At 35.6% G+C, this 14025-nt stretch overlaps 1 protein-coding gene across 4 annotated transcripts in view; it reads left to right on the top strand.

Moving 5' to 3' along the window:
- The window catches only part of LOC128888581 (slit homolog 3 protein), a 362389-nt gene that overhangs the window by 49012 nt on the left and 299352 nt on the right, over nucleotides 1-14025 (top strand). For 2 of the 4 annotated variants that reach the window (XM_054145577.1, XM_054145575.1), the window contains exon 2: nucleotides 11726-11833. The exons of the other annotated variants lie outside the window; for them this stretch is intronic. The gene's annotated coding sequence lies outside the window, so the exon portion shown is untranslated. The remainder of the gene's footprint in view (nucleotides 1-11725; nucleotides 11834-14025) is intronic. 4 annotated transcript variants of the gene reach the window in all.

The following is a 14025-nucleotide window of genomic DNA, read 5'->3' as shown; positions in this document are numbered from 1 at the left end:
TATTGCGAAGCCAAGAAGTGGCGCGCTATTGTTAGCCATGGTTTTGAGCCTACACAGAACAACAACACGTTACGGCCTCGGTTAACGTCGTTAGTGCACAATACGAAAGTTAACTCTGGCCATTCGTCAGCTGACCAAACATCTGGTGGCTAAATTGAAGTGGTTACCGTACTGCTTTCTCTCCCTCTCTTTACGTACAGTAGACAGAGAAGACTTGGAACGAGGAACGAAATTTTGTTCAACAATTAAGTTTGGTGAAAACGTGATTTGAAATAATAAATACTTGAGCCGCACTGAAGGAGAAAATAAAGGAAAAAGTGGAAATTCTATTAAAAAAGTTACTGGATATTAGTTTTAAACTTTTTTAATTGATGACACTTTTTTGTTGAATATTGGACCTATTGATATTTTTATTTGTTTAAAGGGTTATTCTTCTTTGTACTAATATCGTGGCAATTTTTATGCTTTTTTATGCTACCAATGTACTTGACGTAAGCTTTTAAAATTTGCTGTGTTTATTTGTACATACAGTCAAACCCATAACTTTTAGTACTCTCTATGTCTATTGAAAAACTTGTCTAAATTATATGATAGGTTTGATATTTCCAAACAAATATTTAATTATAAATATGTACATGAATGTACTTTACAAGTGTATATATTAACAATACAAAATTTATTTAGAAGTATAAAACGTATCATTTAATTTAGACAATTTATTATTTTTTCGGTAAACATCGAAGGTACGCAAAATTTTCTAAAATTTTTAACTGTTCTGCTCAATTTCGCATCGAATCATAGAGGATACAAATATAATTGGGAAAAATAATAAATAAAATAGGAATAAATTAAAAGTAGACGGTTTAGTATGACGTAAACGAAGTCAGGCAGTAAAATGAACGAATCTCATCTGTCTGACACGCACTAAGAAGGTGAAATGCCTGTTTGTTTGCGTTTGCAAAAACGCTTTAAGCGTTGCATCGAAAAAAAGCAGACAAATGTAGGTATTGCGTGAAGCTCGACGCGAAGCACGCGACACTTACCACGCCACGAGTGCAATAACTAAAATCTTATCGCAGGTTCGTTTTCACGAATTAATATCGTACAATCTAAACGACAGTTTTATGGTTTTTTCGATACATTTACCAACGTGCAGCCAGCGTTGAACGCAATTTGTCAATGGCCAACTGATCATTAGTTTCCTGTAAATACAGTTTTCTAAACTTTTCCTACTCCACATATCGATTCTAACTTTTAACAAGATTTGAAAATACGGAGTGTTTGCTAAACGGTACTTATGGTTTTTATTTTGTTAGCGGAGTACGAATGATATGGAATATACATAATTTTTTTTATTTTATACCATAAGTATACTATACTAATATTACAAAGAGGTAGAGTTTGTTTGTTTGTTTGTATATAGGGGGTAATCTCCGGAACTATTGAACCGATTTTCAAAATTTGTTCAGTAATGAAAGGCTACACTATCCCTGAGTATCATAAGCTACGTTCTAGTTTGATAAAAATCTGTTTTCAAATTGAAATCTCAAAATTTGTAAATCAAGTTGGAAGAAAAGTGTTGCTTGGCTACTTTATTGGCGTGCGCTGATCAAATGGTTGAATATATGTGAAAATAATGTTATACAAAAATATTGGTTATCAATAGATCTAAAAAAAAAGTCAGCGACACGATATACCTACCTTTGATATTTAAACCACAATAACGTTTTTTATATTAAAAATGAATTAAAAATAATATGGTGAACTTTAAGAGTTCTTATTAGATGTAATATATTAATCTTTATAAAAAAAGAATCATTTTATCACCTGGGAAATTTCATGAAGATAAAATTTACCCCATACAGCATGTTATTTGGTCGCATAGTTTAAGAGATAATGAAAAATGAATTATATGTCATTCATCACACGATCGAATTCGTTATTAACACTTACATTTAAAAATCTGCCTCTTCTCTACGTCCAGTTAAATGCATTCATCTGTTACGAAGTACCTAACTACATACATACTTACATAATCGCGGGTGAAACCGCGGAGCACAATTAGTGAAATATATACGATTAAGGCAATTGTGTATACAACTACCTCCTTTTAATATATTTCCATTTTATTTATTATTTTTACCAATTGTATGCATGTATGTGATTCAATGTAAAATATCTAATGTTTCAGCAAAAATATCATAGATTCTGAGGTTTCAATATAATATTATTTAATTGTATTGTTGGCAACGATAGCATAAAATGATTTACAACAGATTTCGGCTATTTGCCTTCTTTAACATAAAATTCCTCTACCAGGAATGGTATTTATATTTCATTTATATTCAGATGAACTGGACTGGTATAAATTAAAATCGGAGCTGACGAGCCATGTCATTGTTAAGGCCTTTGTCGAATATTTTTGACTTGATATCAAAAGACATTTACTAAATAATCTTTCTCTATTTATGATATTTCAAAAGTATTAGGCGTAATGACAAAGTGATGTAAGTTAAGCACCCTATAAAGAAATTATCGATCTATGTACATGTATGCATAGATATACATACACATAGACAAATACTTGAAACTCCATTGAAGTTTCCATTCATGTTATTCGTAAACTTTTATTTTTACTCCATTCTATTGATCCCTACACAAATACTCTCCCCTTCTATAAGTCGAATTACAATCAGTTTCTTATGATTCAATAGAAATAAAATTTCTCGATATCCTATCACCATTTTACCGTTGCATTCAGTTACATTCACGTACTGTTTACCCCAAAGAAAATCACGATCGAATTCCTTATCAATAAACTTCAAGCTTACAGAGGATCACGAGTTCTCCTCATTATCTGTACAAAACTTGTCCTCTGCTGGAGAATATTTTCACTGGTAAACATCGTCGATGTTTCTCTAACATGGAGGATGCCTCTGGCATTCTCGTGACCGCCGTAATTCCAATTAAACGATTCAAATTCAAGTCTAGCGCTGATAAATTGGACGGTGTTTACAGCGAACACAGAATATCACGTTACAGAGTTAACGTTCTGAAATTAGAAAACGGAACGCCCTTCGCCGTTTTCATTTACCAATTACAACAACCAGGATTCATTGGAACAGTTGTTACAGTGGGTCCACGCGAAGCGACGCAATTATCTAGATTAGTAGCATGTTGTGCGATCTGACGTGCAATTAATAACGGTGTATTCCGCGTCTGACCTTCTAGAATTGTATAGGATCGATACGAGACAACTCGCTAGTTTATATCCGTTTCAGAACACCAGGCATACACTAAAGCGCTCCATAGACTGCGCTGACGTGATGTGGGCCAACGTCACATCAGGCTCCGTGGGTCCACGTAAGACATGAAGCGGAGTCAGATTGACGCCATTAAAAAATAAAAATACCAACCTCCGCAATTTTTATCAGAACTTTACGGAAACAACATTAAACGATTCCTGATATTTTTGCGATGAAAATGATACCACACATGACACAATTTCCAATGGCATTACGTTCACGTGGATTCGATGAAGAATAAAGAATTCGATTTTATGTAAAACTGATAAGTCGATGGCCCGTTCGATCCCAGACCCTTGAGCGACCCCAGGTAGGCGCACGGCCGCGAACAAAAGACGGGCAGTCCATCGTAAAATGATGAACTGCTGTACATAAAATGTTTATATTTTTCATCAAATTATCGGGAAAATAATATCAATGGATTCCTTATGTTTTTCCGATAAAAATTATATCAAACATCACATAATTCGGATATTTTTTACCTGAAGAAACAGCGAATACGTCAGCCTGTACTGCAAACATCACTCATTAAATCGCTAACACCTTTTTTTGTCAAACGGACAATAATATAAGAAATAATCTTACCTCATAGGAAACTGATTAAACAATAAGATGCTTTGATCATAATAAAGAATAATTTGAATTAGAAGCTCAACCACTTTGTATAAAAAGGGTTAGCTCCTAAACATATAATTATCAATATGAATAATATTCTAAATTTTAATGTATATAAATTTACAGAAAGAAGAATAACTAATCAAATCAATTTCGTTAAAATTAAAATAAATATTGGTATAAATAAGTAAATAATTATGTAAATTAATTTTTTCAATAAAAAATTCCTTATTCGATAATTTTACAAGATCTGGTAATAATGCAGTTAAATATAAATTATTTCATACTTTTCACTGCATTTTTTCGTACTTTTAAGCAATTATATTTAGAGCTGCTCATATAAATTAATGGTCACATAAGTTCATATAAATTGACTAGAAATTCTTTTAATACTCTTTAGTGCAGTTTTAATGTTTTTGAAATTAGTTTATCTCTTAAAAATGGAAAACAGAATTCTAGAAAACACCCAGTCTCCTGACGCCTTCCAACCCTCATGGAAAATCTAGTAGATTTGATGTGCTTCTGACGCGTCAGAACGCATATTTCTTCAGATAGCATCAGGTTAAGTCACGTCAGGGTAATGTGAACGTCTTCACGCGAAACCCTATGTTAGAATTTTAACTAACATAGTTTTAACTAACATTTTAACGTGTACCGTTAGATGGCGCTAGCCCACGTCATCCCACGTCACGTCAGCGTAATGTGAACGTCGACACGCAAAACCCTATGTTAGAATTTCATACTACGCGTCTTATGACGTGGGCCCACGCCTCGTTAGAGCAGTCTGTGGAACGCTTAAGCCCTACTTCAGATACGGCGGAAACCGCGCGGATCCTATTTACATTAGCGTTTACGAATTCGTTCAGACATGTCCGCGCGGATCAACGAACCACGTGGTTGCCGCCAGTCGACCGCCGAAAAAATAGATCCACGCGGTTCTATTTACATTATATCATATAAGAGTGTTCAGGTCCTTGGCGGATACCGCGCGGTACGGACGTGTACTACTATTTAGCCGCAAACGTAAACTTTCATCGCGACTGAAAAAAAAAATCGCGGGTAACGGCAACCTACGATTAGTAGGTAGACAAAAATCAAATAGATTACCGTGCATTGCGAAATGTATTTTCAATCTATATACATGTATCGCTGATGTATCTTTTGTGCAGGCGCAAAAGCCATACTATCAATGAATGGTGATTCTTTGATGCTTGAAATACGTCGATGCATGGGAACAGAAAAATAGTAACGAATCGCCCGTACTTTTCACAAAGATCCACCACCCATACTTCATATCACTTTACCATTTTCAATGCTAGGCCCGCATTCGTACGTTTCGACGGTTACAAAAGAATGCATTTGTAACTGGGAAGTATTTCATCCCCTGGATTCTCTGCACTGTCTTCTATTCCTCGCCATCGGCAAATGGAATGCAACTTCTATACGTAACCGAAGCAAACTTTTACTGAAATCAACTTATGGCGACTTATGACGAGCTTTAATCCAGTCAAAGACGAATTATTTAGGAATAAAAGAAGGTTGCAATCGAAATGATTATATTTTTATTATTTTTGAACTGATTTTTGAACTTGTCCTTAAGATTATTACTAGACTACTGATGTTTATGCAAATTCATATTTTCACAGATACAGAAAAAGAATTGAATGAAAGAGTATCTTATCTTATAAATGGTATAACATGTATATTAGTGGTTATACAGGGTGTTCAGGCTATTACTAGGCAGCATTTTTCTCGTAAATGGTACATATGACAAAAAAATTTATACTGTTTTTTGTGTACAATGTAACCAGGTATATAGATCTTTCGTATTTGTACTATTTCCTGAGAAATAAAGGTGACCTTCAGTTTTTTAAATGGAGTGGTATACTTTTTGTACAGAAGTATGATAGTGTATCAAATTCTAAATAAAAAAGTATTTACCTTTATTAGCCCTAAACCTAATAGGTAACGAGTAATTTCACTTTATTACTTGAAAATGTACTTAACGTAATATCAAGATGGAGATTCAAACAAGTATACTACGAATTCTTCGTAAAGAAAACCATCATCCCTGTCACCTAGCGCTTCATTAGGAGCTCCATGCCTGTACACATCGCTGTCCTGCGGAAATCTGTGACAAGGTTGAATCTCCATGTTGATATTACGTTAAGAAAATTTTCAAGTAATAAAGTGAAATTACTCGTTACCTCTTTATTTAGAATTCGATTCTCTACCATATTTTTGTACAAAAGAATATACCATTACGTTTAAAAAACTGAAGATCACCTTCATTTCTCAGAAAAGAGTATAAGTACGAAAGATTTATCTACCTGGTTACATTGCACACAAAAAACAGTATAAATTTGTACTCTTTCATTTTTTTGTCATATGTACCATTTACGAGAAAAACGCTAGCTAGTAATAGCCTAAAAACCCTGTATGTTATATATTTTTGAGTGTACGTTCTTATAGATTTCCCTATATTTTTATTTGCCATAAATGCATAAATATCCGTTGTCTAATTATTACTGTAGGTAGTAATTAGTCAATATCGTCCAATAAATTTCATACAGTCAATCTTATAAATTTGAGAGGAAGAAATAGATGCAATAAAAAAGAAGTAAAATAATTATTGGACTAAGCCTATGATTTCTAGGCGAACAGACTTTGATATTGTTCGAATTGATTTTAAACTTTTAAAAGAGACTGGATTATAGAGAAATTTTCCACACTTAATTGTTCTGATTCTTACAAATGTAAAAGGTAGAAACAAATGCAATAAATACAAGAATAGTAATAATTGGACTGATACTACGATTCTTAGATGAACTGAGGTTGATACTGTTTGAATTGGTTCTAAACTTTTAAAATATACTCTGTTATAGGCAAATTCTCCTAATCCAAGTTTGATTATTACTTTATTTATCCAGGCTCTCTTTGAGCCACTTCAGAAGTTTGCCACTCCATTTGCCTCTCTCCGTTAAAGGCATGCAGAAGCAACTTAATTTCTCGATACGCTCAACGAACCTAATCGGCGTCTTGTCTAGCACTTACACAACCACACCAGATAACAAAGGGCCGCGTCGAAATTTTTCGCGCGATCGACTCGCGCCACATAAATATGTCTGGCGCATTTACATTTTTATCGAATCCCGGGTGCATACAAAAGCAAAGCTTTCGTAAAACGCACGAACTTCATCGAAACGATAATGGTGAAAGATGTATACAGCTGTACGAGTAAACGGGCTTGAAATTGAGACAAAGTGGCTTCGTTTTGTAAAATATCCACTATGTTTAAACCTGGACTTGTTAGATTAATAGCTTTCTAAAATCTATAGAATGTTAAATTGAATGATACACTGGATAATTCGAATTTCTTTTTTATTATTATATGTTATAATTGTTTGCCATGTATGGTTAATTATTTTCTAGGAAATGACACGACTATCCATGTAAAAGTACGTTAATTTCTATCGAACGAGACTTCAGAATTATCTTGTCAACTTGGCTAACGTGCCTGACCACCGCCCATTACTTCTACTTACATTATGATTGTAAACATCGATAGTAGCACGGTGTTATCTATTTCCGGTTAATTTTACTTTCTAACTAGACAGAACAAATGATACGGTACTAGCAACTAGAACTCGTAGCGCCGTGTAACTGTCAATCTTTTTAAACTTCAGTACAAGTGGAAACATCAAATAATTGTCAGTCACGCTAACCAAGGCTTGTTTTACTTGGAAATATCCAAACGTTGTTTACTGAGAAACAAAACCTGGTATAAAAATATTTAATTCCAGTGTTCGTTTGACTTGATTTTATGCGAAAAAACATCCCCTTTCAACTATGAACTTTGACCAAAGAGAAAAATAGTTAAGAATAGTTGAGTGTTTAGTTTTTCAAATTATAACTTTAACAAGCTCTATGCAAATCATTCGTTTACTCATTGATAATTACTTCTTATGTAGAATTCTTATCCTTATGTAATTATATAATTATATTCTCATATCACTTTGTTCAAAATCCACGAGCCAGGATTTGAATGATTCATGTTATTCAATGTTTTAAATAAAATTGAAGAGGAACATCAGAGTGTTCATTTTTGACATTCATTTAATTCTTGCTTTATATTAATTTGCATTTGCTTAGATACCTTTGTTTATAATTTTCTAATTAAGGTACGAAGGAAAATAGTTAAGTTTCTATAAATTCATCTATATTCTAGAAATTCTAGAAATTCATCTTTAATTTAATAGTAAACTGCGTCGTTGTTTTTTTTAAGTATTAATTATACCTAATCTGATAAGTATCTGATGAGAATATGAATAGAAGTAATAATACTAAGAATGTTTCCGGCAATCTGTTCCCAGCAATGACGAAATAATGACCCCCTGAACAAGAGCGAAAATTTTTACGTGCCCAGCCATTCGTGTTCCCGCCACTTTTGAAACCCTCAGACTGAGCGGACTAATTTTTTCTCTCCAAAAAAAGTCCACTCTGCGGTTCGTCGCGACCCAACGAGACCAGGTACGACGAAGAAGGAAGAAGGAACGTTCATCATCTTTTTTTGTTCCGTGAAACTTCGAAAGTGATTAATCTTCCTGTGAAAGTTCAACGGGGAACTCCGTTTATCAATTGCACGGGGGTAATTTTTAGAACACCTCTGGAAATTTTTAATACGCAAACGTCGTCGTAAGAATCGTTACATTTTGCAACGAATCCAGTCGTTGGTAAAATTATTAGAGGTACTGGGACAGATTAAAGATTCCTTTTGGTTCAAGAAAGTAAGGTGGTACTGCTCAAAATGTATATTATTTGAGTAAAAAGTAAAAGTGAATAGAAAATGAATACATGTATATTTTAAGTAAAGAATAATATACACACACACTTTACTATGTATTGTTTAAAAACATTTACATATAACAAATACAAACAAATATGTAATATAACATATGTCAATGTAATTTAATATATTAGGTCGTCCCATAAGTTCGTTCTGTAGGATGAGACAATATTTAATGAAAAAAACTACAGAAATTTTATACTGATTGTATAATGACTACATCAGAATGGTGGAAAAATATTGTAAAACAAGAAAAATTACCTTTTCTTAGAACGCTAAAGGGTATCTTTCATATACTAATTTGAGTAACAGAAAAATATGTGACATGAACTTATTGGACAACCTAATACTATCATACATACAATTTAATTATACGTATATACTATGTATATGTATATAAATATAACTTTTAAATAAAATACACGCATGTCATATATATCATTCTATGTATACATAGTTATTATATTTTAGAGCTGGGAACATTGTGTAGTACCCGCGCCTCCCATATCCAACAATAAGGAGTCAAACGAAAACACGAAACGTAGGGTACGGGATTGTTCGTGTACGTAAAGTGGTCGACTGTGGATCCGAGGATTGTGGGTTCGAATCTCCGTGCCTTATATCTTCGTTTAGACTTGTTCTGGACAGAATGAACCCGATGGAACGAAGAGGGGCGATAATGACTGTGAGTAAAGAACATGGGCGATCCTTCGCGGTCGAGTCTGCATTTGCGTGAATCGTTAGGGCGATTCACGACTATCATGGCTACTCAGTGGGGGCATGGCTTGACCATCCCCTGATTTCAACAGACCTCGCATAGGGATTAGGCCCTGAACTGAAGGTCGACCTCAGCGCGGGGACGCCCAAAAGCCGACCCGTCGCTGCGAGCCAGCAGACGAGACCGTTGGGAGGCGTTTCGGGTACACACAGGGTACAATTGGGATGTTTTGGAATAGAGTGCAAACAATGCGCACAGGCAGTCATTTGGGCGCTTCCTCGATTTTCAGCGGCAAGACAAGACATCGATGAATTTAGTATCGCGATCGCTATTCGGAAATTCTAGAAATAAATCTTTAATGTTTTTTATTCGGGCGATGCGGAGAAACAGCGAAAGGTGACAATAGTTTACGGCATGCTAGCGAAGCGAGGCTGTTTCGAGTCGATGGTTGATATTGCCGGCAATATCCATCTAAAAGTGACCGTTTATGAGGTCTTTAGAATTTCGCGTAGTCCCGAGCCTCGGCGGTCGATCATGCCGTGGGCTTGGGAAAACCCATGAGTGGCCTGGGGCTTTCCGCGAGACGCCGAGCGACCACCTACTCTTACTCCGCGATACCGTTAGCGGGGGCGCGGCGACTGGGGTGCGCGTGAGAGCAGGAGCGCCCTGATTGGGCCTTGGTCCCAAAACCAGGGCCAATGAGCGCGCCTCTTGAACTCGACGAGCACCTGGGGTGAGGAGTGGTTCAAATTTGCGAGGTATCTTCGATTGTCACCCGGCGAAGCGGAATCAGATTTCGATTTGTAGAACTCGAAGACGCACGAGCGATCTGAGAGAACATCAATCGTTGTAGACCTTGCTACTTTATAAATAAATTGGCGTTTTACCTGTTTTAACGAAGAGTTTATACCGCGTTCACTTTACTTCTCGAATAAGACTTCTACAATTGTATACTGAATAATTATTCAATGATATGTGTTACATAAATATTTTTCATCGATTAGTATTCCACGAAAAACCTGTTTTTCTTTGGTACCTGTAATAATTGAATTGACTATACATCAGTCCACACGAAATAGTTCATTCCAAAATTCAAATTCAAATTTAAATTTTCATGCAACAACTAGTGAATAGAAAGATGTATATATTTTCATCCCAACAACTACAAACAGACAATGTCAATGAAAAATTCTTTCTTTGGTAATCCTATAAAAATTTATAATTTCCAATACCGTAAATCATACTACCCCCTTCGATTACATTGTTAAAAATAGTATATATTACTTTATATGATTACTTTTGAACGAAAATAAATTTGAACAGGAGGGTAGTACGTACGAAATTGATCGCAATTTATGATAAATTCGATAATATTCTATTCTAAAGAAAACTGATCAGTAGCGAGTCTTGTCCGACAGCGACGAAGATTGCCTCATTTATACCCGTGAAATAGCTGCCGATAACACCGACTTTATAAACTTCTTTTATGCATCTTTGATCGAGCGTTCGAAAGCTCAGCGCAATCGATCGTTCTTCCATGGCGACTATAAACTCTACATCTTGCTTTCCACCTGACATAAACGTTTTAACGCAAAATTTCACCGTCGACTAGCCTAACGCCGAAACGGCTAAATGGACTGTTCAAGAACAAACACAGTGTTTTGGAGTTGAAATGAACGGAAGCTTTAGGGTTAGAGCTTTAGAGATAGAAATGATGGATTTCCACTTAACGCGTTTTTTTCCAAACAATATTTACAAATAATAAATATATACAAATATACAGGGTGCCCGAAAAATGTTGGAGGTCCTTGAAAACCCCGACCAATCAGAGCGGCCGTGTAAGGAAAAAATTGTTTCAAATTACCCCCCGAACCACCCCTTTCGAGGACCTCCAATATTTCTGGAGCACCCTGTATATACAGTGATTATGTCCCAGAATATATTTTTAAATATTTTTTATGTAATCCCTAATTATACACAGTCAGTCTTATAAATATGCATACCCTCTGTGTCTATTGAAGAAATTTGTCTAAATTAAATGATAGATTTAATGTTTTCAAATTAATGTTTCGTTACAAATATGTATATGAATAAACTTTACACGTGTATGTGTTTATAATGAAAAATTTATTTGGAAGGTTACGAATTTATGGGACAGAGTGTATACTATAATATACATTTATTATAATATATAAACCTGTATCGAAATTCATCTTAATCGATAACCTTTTATTTGTTTAGGTGTTTCGTCGACTTCATCTGCATTCAACTAATCACTGGACACATCTTATATTCTCATACGTCACCTCATACGCAAAGTCATTCTAGACATCAGTACCTTCATCATCAGTAAGTACCACCGTGCAATTCCATTCTCAACGACCTGTGTATTCTTTTTTTTCACACCTGTTTCATGATTTATATTAAGGCAAACATGTGATAGTTCTGTGGATGATACTAATTATGCATAATGAATTGTATCGGAGTTATGGAGGACACTCCTGTTTCTAACCGACGAAAACTAATCGAAGCAATTCAGTTTAAATCTGGGCGCAATCTGTTACGTTAACACGAAGAAAGAGAGATTAGCTACAAATTAACGATCATGTCAACGTTATCTGATCGGATTAACGATCGGTGCTTTATCAACGGCACTCCGAAGCTGAGGTGGATTATACACTGAATCTATATCGACACGATACATAAATATTAATATTGTGCTGCCGCATTAGCAAGAAAACACAGTATATCTTGTCTTGCATACAGTAATATTTAGGGTGAAGCTGTATCGAAAATTGATAGAACCGTAGAATGTTAACTAAGGGATTTGCAAAAGGGGCAGTATTGAATAATACAGATTTTTTCTATTTTAAATGAAAATACATGTGATTACTACACTGTGGATCTTTATGCAAAATAAAATATTCGCGAACGTCCCTATAAAAATTGAACCTAAATAGGAATTTATTTTATTCTGCAAATATTATAACATGAACTTTACTTTCAATCTTTTTTATATTCTTGCATATTCTTTGCATTTTGTAGTTTCTTGCACATTCAAAATTTCTATAAATGCATAAAGATCCACAGTCTAGTGATTACAAACAAACGTGACAGATAATACCTTTTAAGGGTGGAAGGAAGGACGAAGGATATTTCGAAATTTTTATTTTCAGCAAAATGACACTAGTTTTACCGAAAAACTGCTAGTGGTTTTCTTCTCGATAAAGTAGCATGTTTTTCTCGAAAAATAATTCAACAGGTGCTGTCATCTTTTAACACAATAATTTGTTTAGTATGTCACAAATAAGATGTTCTTTATTTTTAACATTGAAAAAATCGACTTTTATAAATTTTATTTTCTTAAAGTATATATCATCAAAAATGTATCTGCAAAAGGATATATTGATTAGAGTCCCCACGCGTGTATGCGTATACACGGGTTTCATGTGTACCACGTAAAATCATGTAGAAATCCATGTTGAGAATACCCTTGTCCATATTACACGGATACACGTGTATTCTACGGTTATAAATATTCTGAATTATTTTTTACAGTCAATAAATTGCACAAAAAATATGGATTTATTAATTACATGCGTGTAATTAACACAGGTATTTTCTGATATCCGTGTCTTGTAAAGGTTTAAACCGGATACACGTGACACGTGTACCCGTGTATCACATTGTACGTGTTTTAGGCGAGAATTCTAATATTGATATTCGCAAAAGTAACGAAGTTATAGATGTTTGAATGACACCGTTCCAGAATTAATAGATACGTGCTGGAAGTGACAGGTATATTTTTCGCCCTGCCTCGATCTTTATTTAAAAATGAAAATATCCCGTAAGTAGTATATATCAAAAAGAAATAACGCTCCTGTAACAATACCAGAAAATCACGACCGAAATTTCTCGATCATCGGTTGGCGAGCGGGGTCGCCGAGCGGAGAATGTTCGCGAACGCTCGCGAACGCGCTCGCGTAGTAACGCGGTTTGTTGATTGACCGCGGTCTGTTAGCAACGATCGGGTATAAGAATCGTTCTCGCGGTAGCGGACGTGGCATTCTTTGCTGCATTCTTAGGAGAGAACGAGGTAATTACCACGGTCGCCTAATGAGTAAGGAGAGTACGAAGCCTAGCTTTCGGACGCCTTTAGCAGCTCAGGAGAGAACGGCTGGAATTACTGCCGATCGCCTGATTAACGGGAGAGTACGGGGACTCTTCCTGGCAGCCCTGGGACGGAGAGAACGGCAGGATCTACCGCCGGTCGCCTTCCAGGGAGAGGACAGTGGAGTCACCCGGACGCCCGAGAATGCTCAGGGAGCGTTTCTGCTTTTCCCCTTTGAGATGGAGAAAACGGTCGGATTTACCACCGGTCGCCTATCGGAGGAAGGAGAGTGGGGATCGTTTTCTGATTATTCGAGAATCAGGAGAGAACGGCTGGAATTACCGCCAGTCCCCTCCCAGGGAATGGGCGGTAGAGTCACCCGGACGCCTCGACGCGATATACTTTTCCGTTATTGTAAATTTCAGTTATT

Source organism: Hylaeus anthracinus, unplaced genomic scaffold (genome assembly GCF_026225885.1).
Source record: "Hylaeus anthracinus isolate JK02 unplaced genomic scaffold, UHH_iyHylAnth1.0_haploid 11994, whole genome shotgun sequence".
NCBI classification, from domain to species: domain Eukaryota; kingdom Metazoa; phylum Arthropoda; class Insecta; order Hymenoptera; family Colletidae; genus Hylaeus; species Hylaeus anthracinus.
The sequence above is the reverse complement of the archived record's forward strand: the minus strand, read 5'-3'. Positions and strand labels throughout refer to the sequence as shown.